Below are 6192 nucleotides of genomic sequence, written 5' to 3'. Positions count from 1 at the left end.
GTTATCAAAATTCATATTTGGACGCAACAAATGATATATCAGCTAAAAAAAGCCTGAAAGTTGGAAGTTAGAACGGAGTACAAAGAGTTGGAGATGATACACCGTCTCTTCGCAGTGGTGGCGTCGTGGTGTAAACTGGAAGGTTTCAGAACGTTGCAAACCTTCGGTTGCAAGTAGTTGCAAGTATGCCAGGATCAGACTACACGAATTTAGCTCGATTTTGACCCGGCAGACACATCACAGACAAACGTTCAAAGTCGTGCCCGATAATGAGGGTCGGGACCGACAAACGTGTGTATTTACCTCTTGTAGTGTGACATAATCAAAGATCAGCGATCTAACTTCTGGAACACTTCACGACCACGACACAGAAAGTGTAGTATGTCCGAATTTTTTGTCTTTTTCCGCCTAGTGTGACACGACGCGTTCCTTGACATTGGCCAATAGGAAGAGAGAGCGCTCTCCGCCTCTCTGGCGCACATATGTGAACATGGCCAAAATTAGGAGAGATGCTACTGCTGCTGTCTGGTGAAACAAAGACACACACCATTCCCATATAGGCTTTTTCACAGCAGGGATCGGCCCGCTTTCCAGCATTGCGCACAAGTGGGCTTGCCACTAGCAAGCAAAGAAAACAGGCTCCAGCCTCCTACAACCGCGATGGCTGCACCTGATTGGACGAACACTTCACCTGGGGCTCCAGACCATAATGGCGGCTTGTTTGGAAAACAATCTCTTATTTTATGAAAATATTTATTACTGTATATTTCAGATCGACAACAGTCAGTTTAAAAGATTTTTGTGAGATTTTGAGAGGCTGCTGCTCCACCAAAGCGTCGACCTATGAACTCGCGCATGATCTTCACGACAGTGATCTTCACAACATACTTGTAGTGTTGCCACTCTTCCGTCCAAGACACAGCAAGAATGTTTGGCAATATGTCTATCTAGTCTGACATAGTGACTTGTGAAAGACAAAAAAAAATTGTGTAGTCTGATCCTGGCATTAGTTGCATTTTCTAATGGGCTCTTACTGATACAGATTTATTTTACACCTGATAATTGCTCACTATCCAACTCTATCCAGCCTGCTGTGCTGTGCATATGTGTGTTTGTCTTTGTGGATATCCTGCAGAAACACCGTTGTTTTGTTGCTAATGGAGGGGAACATTACCTCGGGACAATAAATTTGACAGTACAGTAGCATCATTGCAGAGAGAGCTGTAGTCAATGCAGTATGTATGCTCTGAGCTGAGTGATGACACTCTAATTTCCTGCTAGAGGCTCACTTTGTATATATGTGTGTGTGTGTGTGTGTGTGTGTGTGTGTGTGTGTGTGTGTGTGTGCCTGATATACAGTAGTTTATGCTCCACTGGTACTTTTTTTTACCTCAGTGTAATTCAATCCAAACAAGCCTATTTGCAGGACTTACCACATAAAGGGAAAAGAGAGATAGGAAAGGAGCTGTTTACATTCAGGAAAGAGACAGATAAATAAGAGAAAGAGAGAGAGGAGCTGATGTACAGTATCCTCTGTGGACTCAAGCTTCTGCTACAATGCATTTTCTCAAACTTCAGCATATTTCTGCTTATGTCAGCAGCTTTGTGTGAAGGTTCAAATAGCAGAATTGTTTGAACCGATTCAACCTGCTGGTATTACACCTTGTCTCTCTTGATGCCTCTCACCCCTATTTTCCACCGGGTGTGTCTGCGCTTCATGTTGGAGGTAGAAAAACATTTTACTACATCATCCAGGATCCAAGGACAGTGCGAGAAAAGAGAAGGCATGGAGTTTAATTGCAGGAGTGCCTGGACTGGAAAGTAGATACTAGCCTAATAAACATGTGATTGTTCTTTCAGGTGCTTGTAGAGACAATAAAATCTGCAAGTTGGGTGTGGTATGGTGCGTGGCGGAGGACGGAACAAAACCGCGGCGCAGCCGGAGCGCAATGCAGATGCGCCTGGTCAGTGTTACAGTACATTCCTATGGCTGACCGTGTGTGTGTGTGTGTGTGTGTGTGTGTGTGTGTGTGTGTGTGTTTACACTGCAGGCTGCTATCAGCAATGATGTTGCTAATGTTGTATCAAGGTTAAAATATAAAGTAAACATTCCAGCCCCATACTAGTTTTGTTGTTTTTCACCTTGGACGGTGCCAAGCTAGCCGTATCCCCCTGTTTATACTGTAGTCTTTATGCTAACCTAGGCTAACCACGTCCGGTTTACAGTTCCAGCACCTAAATTCCTCTGAAACCACAAATTGTCTGTTTTCACATTTTTAGAATAAACTATCAAGATACAATGTGGCAATTAGTGAGCTTTAAAGGGGTTTGTATGGATATTCTTTCACTTTCAACAGAGCTAAGCTAGTTGTCCCCCTGCTTCAAGTTAAGCTAAGGCTTATTGACTCCAGGTCCATACTTAGACATGAGAGTGAATATCAATCCTGTCATCTCACTCTTGGAAAGACAGTGAATAAGCATATTTCCCAAATTGTTAAACTATTCCATTCATTTGGAATAGTACTATGAGCCAAATGGCTATCCAAGACTTCATTACACAGAAATCGCATCAAGTGATGTGACATGTAGATAGTTCAGCCTTCCAGATTTAGATCACCGATGGTTATTTGCTTTTACATTTTGCATATACGATTTGATTTGTCATGTCCTGTGGGTAAAGTAGATTTCCCAGCAGTAGCCATGCTTTCTTTTACAACCCAACATTTCATGATGTTGGGTGATAGAACGAGTGATTTCATACATACTGTAAAAGTCTGGCCTGCTGCAGGTTAACTGTATATGACATGTAATGAAGGGGCCACTTTTTTATGAGGAACTGGGTCAGGAAGGTGGCGGAGCCTTGGAATATTTGGCAGGAAAGTCATTAAGTGTTGACCTGAGGGCCTGGTGGATTATGGGATGCTACAGTACAGCGAAATCAGAGAGAGAGAGACACACACACACACACACTTGGACCCAGATGAACAAATGGAAGCACACATACATGCATAATAAGACGGCTGGGGATGTCAGCAAGGGTCTCTGCTAGTTTGACTGAAGCTGGCAGCCTGAGTGGGTGTTTTTCAAGTACAGGCTGAGTGTCTAAATGTGTCTTAGCGTGCATGAGCTTGTATAATGTGAGGCGGTATATGTGATCAGAGGTCCTGTGTTAAGGACAGGCCTGCTAACTAGGCCAACAGCTGCTTCCCTGGCAATGCATGTCCTGTCAGCTTTGAAGCTCTTTTTTGCCATTTTGCATATTAATGGTGCTTATATTCTACTCCTCTGACCATCACACATACATACACACCACACTTACACATATAAAACACACACTTATTTAAAACCCCTTTGTAGAAGCACACACATAAACTAGAGACCATCTTGTAATGGATCACACCAGCTGTGTAAAGTAGGGGGCGCCCTTGCTCAGACCACAGCCATCTTCGAAATTGGCCTTCGTTTTGATCTCAACTACTCACCTGTAAGGTTTCATGACTGCTAGTGTTGGGTATTGTTTAGATTTTAACGATTCTTATTGTGATTCTCCTTATCAATTATGGTTCTTAACGATTCTTGATTCCGATTCTTTGAGGGGAGGTGTGAAAATAGATCACATGCTTAATTCATAAAAAAATATATATATTTTTAAAGTGCTCATATTATTACGGAGCCCCTAAGGGGACATGAGCAAAAAAAAATCTAAACTTTAGTTTCATGTGCTCACGCAAAACTTTCATTTGCTCACACGAAACCTTCATGTGCAGAATTTTTTTAAAAATTTAGTTTAGTTTCATGTGTGCACGTTAAACTTTCATGTGCACTCATGAAAGTTTTGCATGCACACATGAAAGTTTTGTGTGAGCACATGAAAGCTGTATATTGATGTAGCCTGGGGTATATTGATGTAGCCTGGGCCATACTGGAGACAGTGACAGCTAGAGAAATGACTACAGTACAGGAGTTAGTTGCACTATATTCGATACAACATTTAAAACGGATTTTAAAGTCATCTGTTCTGGAGCAAGGGATACATATCATTTATGAACAGTTAAAAACATCTGGCCAACTCCACGGATATAGGTTGATGTACACAAAATGCAAGGAGAATGGATTAAACATAAGGAAAGAGGATTCGATTAATTCTACGATAACTCCAAGGGGTGTTGAACAGGACATTCAAACGCTTAACGCAAAAAAGCTTAACGTGGTTTAATGTACCTAAACAATGATCAATGATTACCAAATTCATCTCTCATATTGCTCCTCATAACAACTGAAAACTTTCAAAAAATCGAACCAAAAGTCCAATTATTATGGACGTTATCTGACATTAAGCGTTTCTGCTTCATTAGAGCCTATTGTAAGGAAAAAGCTTAACGTGGTTTAATGTACCTAAACAACGATCAATGATCCCCAAATTTCTCTCTCATATTGCTCCACGTAACCACTGAAAACTGTCAAAAAATCGAACCCAAAGTCCAATTATTATGGACGTTATCTGACATTAAGCGTTTCTGCTTCACATTTTCAGTGGCTGTGGGTTGACTCTCCACGGTTCTCATGGGCTTTATAAGTTTTAGAAACTACTTTGCTAAAGTTTAGTTTCATGTGCTCACACCGAACTTTCATGTGCTCACGTGAAACTTTCATGTGCGCACATGAAAAGGTTTTGCGTGCGCACATGAAAGTTTCACGTGAGCACATGAAAGTTTCATGTGAGCACGTGAAACTAAACTTTAGGTTTTGCGTGTGTAACACCTGTCCCATGTAGCTATATAGTCTCTAGTGTAGTAGTACTATGGGGAGGCGCCTGGGTTCTTTGTTTTCTTACTTTAGATGGCGCTATTACCTGTACTAACTAATGCTTGTTAGCAATCTGTGTTTCTCAATAATATTAAAATAACTGGCGGTGCCTCCAATATGAATTAGGTAAGTTTTGTGTTAACCTTGATGATTACTCTTTTAAATTGTAACTCAGAAAGAAACCTCTTTGCAGGCCTGATTCGAAGCTTGGGAGCGTGGAGGCCTAAAACGGTGACGGCTGTTTCACATGTTTACACGCAATAGAAATAAAATGCACGTGCAATATAATCAGTACTCACGCAGACTGATCTCATTAAGTGGCGTATGTATGACACGCCAATCCGTATGCCATTTTGGCGTTTTATTAAGATGCATAATCGCCTTTTAGCGTGTTTATCAACGCCGTTTGGCCTCCATTGACCTACATTACGTGTGAATTATCGCCGTAGTGAGTAGCATGAAAGACGAAAGGGACGTTGGTTGGGGTGGTGCATGGGTAAAACACAGGACTTTCACCCAGGAGAAAGCCTTCCCCAATGTTCTTTTCCTAAACCCAACCGTTTATAGTTTTCCTAAGTGTGTGACATTGGTCACCGTCGTGTTTTTGTCATTTTTTTGTGTTACTAAAGCCTTTCCCAATATTCTTTTCCTAACCCAACCTTTTTTTTTTAAACACGCGTGTGACGTTGTTCTCGCGATAGCACGGCACGTTCTCGCGATAGCACGGCACGTTCTCGCGATAACACGCCACGTGGTGACGCCACATGGTGTATATGTTTACATCCGCTGTATACAGTGTAGACATACACGTGGATAGCTCAAAATGCGTACAGATAACACGTCATTTGGCGTTTAGGAAAGTGGTGGGTATGTTTACGCGAAGTCATGATGCCATGTTGACTCACGAATCCTGGTGATAGTCAAGGGGATATATGAAAAAGGCAAACTTGGCAATGGCAGCAGGCAGAGCACCGTAGAAACCACAGCAGGAAGATCACCGGAACAGAAAACAGCAGCGACAGTCTACATCACACCAGCAGGATGGAAAACCGCTCTCTGTGTGGTCAAAAGGAGCTTCCCTGATCCTCTCTCTTTTACAGTCACAAACGTCCTTCTCTAGAATCAAATAAATTAACTGAGCAAGCAGGTCCATACACTATTTTACGGCGAATTAGCGGTAGCTTGTCTCAACCAATTATTTCACATGCAAAGCTAACAGTACGAAAGCAATGCTAATAGCAATTGTGCTAATGCTAACGGCTATTCACAGTTAGTAACACAGTAGGTGATTTCATACTACAACACTTAGTTACGGCATATAAAATCACACACACATGTATATTTACCTCTTGTAGATTACAATACTCCAAAACACAGCACGTCAGC

General features: G+C 41.8%; 1 protein-coding gene across 2 annotated transcripts in view; it reads left to right on the top strand.

Annotated features, from left to right (window-relative positions):
* Window positions 1-6192, top strand: part of LOC116047880 (coiled-coil domain-containing protein 85A-like) — a 52230-nt gene that overhangs the window by 28456 nt on the left and 17582 nt on the right. The window lies entirely within an intron of this gene.

The sequence above is a fragment of the Sander lucioperca genome, chromosome 15 (genome assembly GCF_008315115.2).
Source record: "Sander lucioperca isolate FBNREF2018 chromosome 15, SLUC_FBN_1.2, whole genome shotgun sequence".
Taxonomy (NCBI): Eukaryota; Metazoa; Chordata; class Actinopteri; order Perciformes; family Percidae; genus Sander; species Sander lucioperca.
This window is presented reverse-complemented; position numbering and strand designations above follow the sequence as displayed.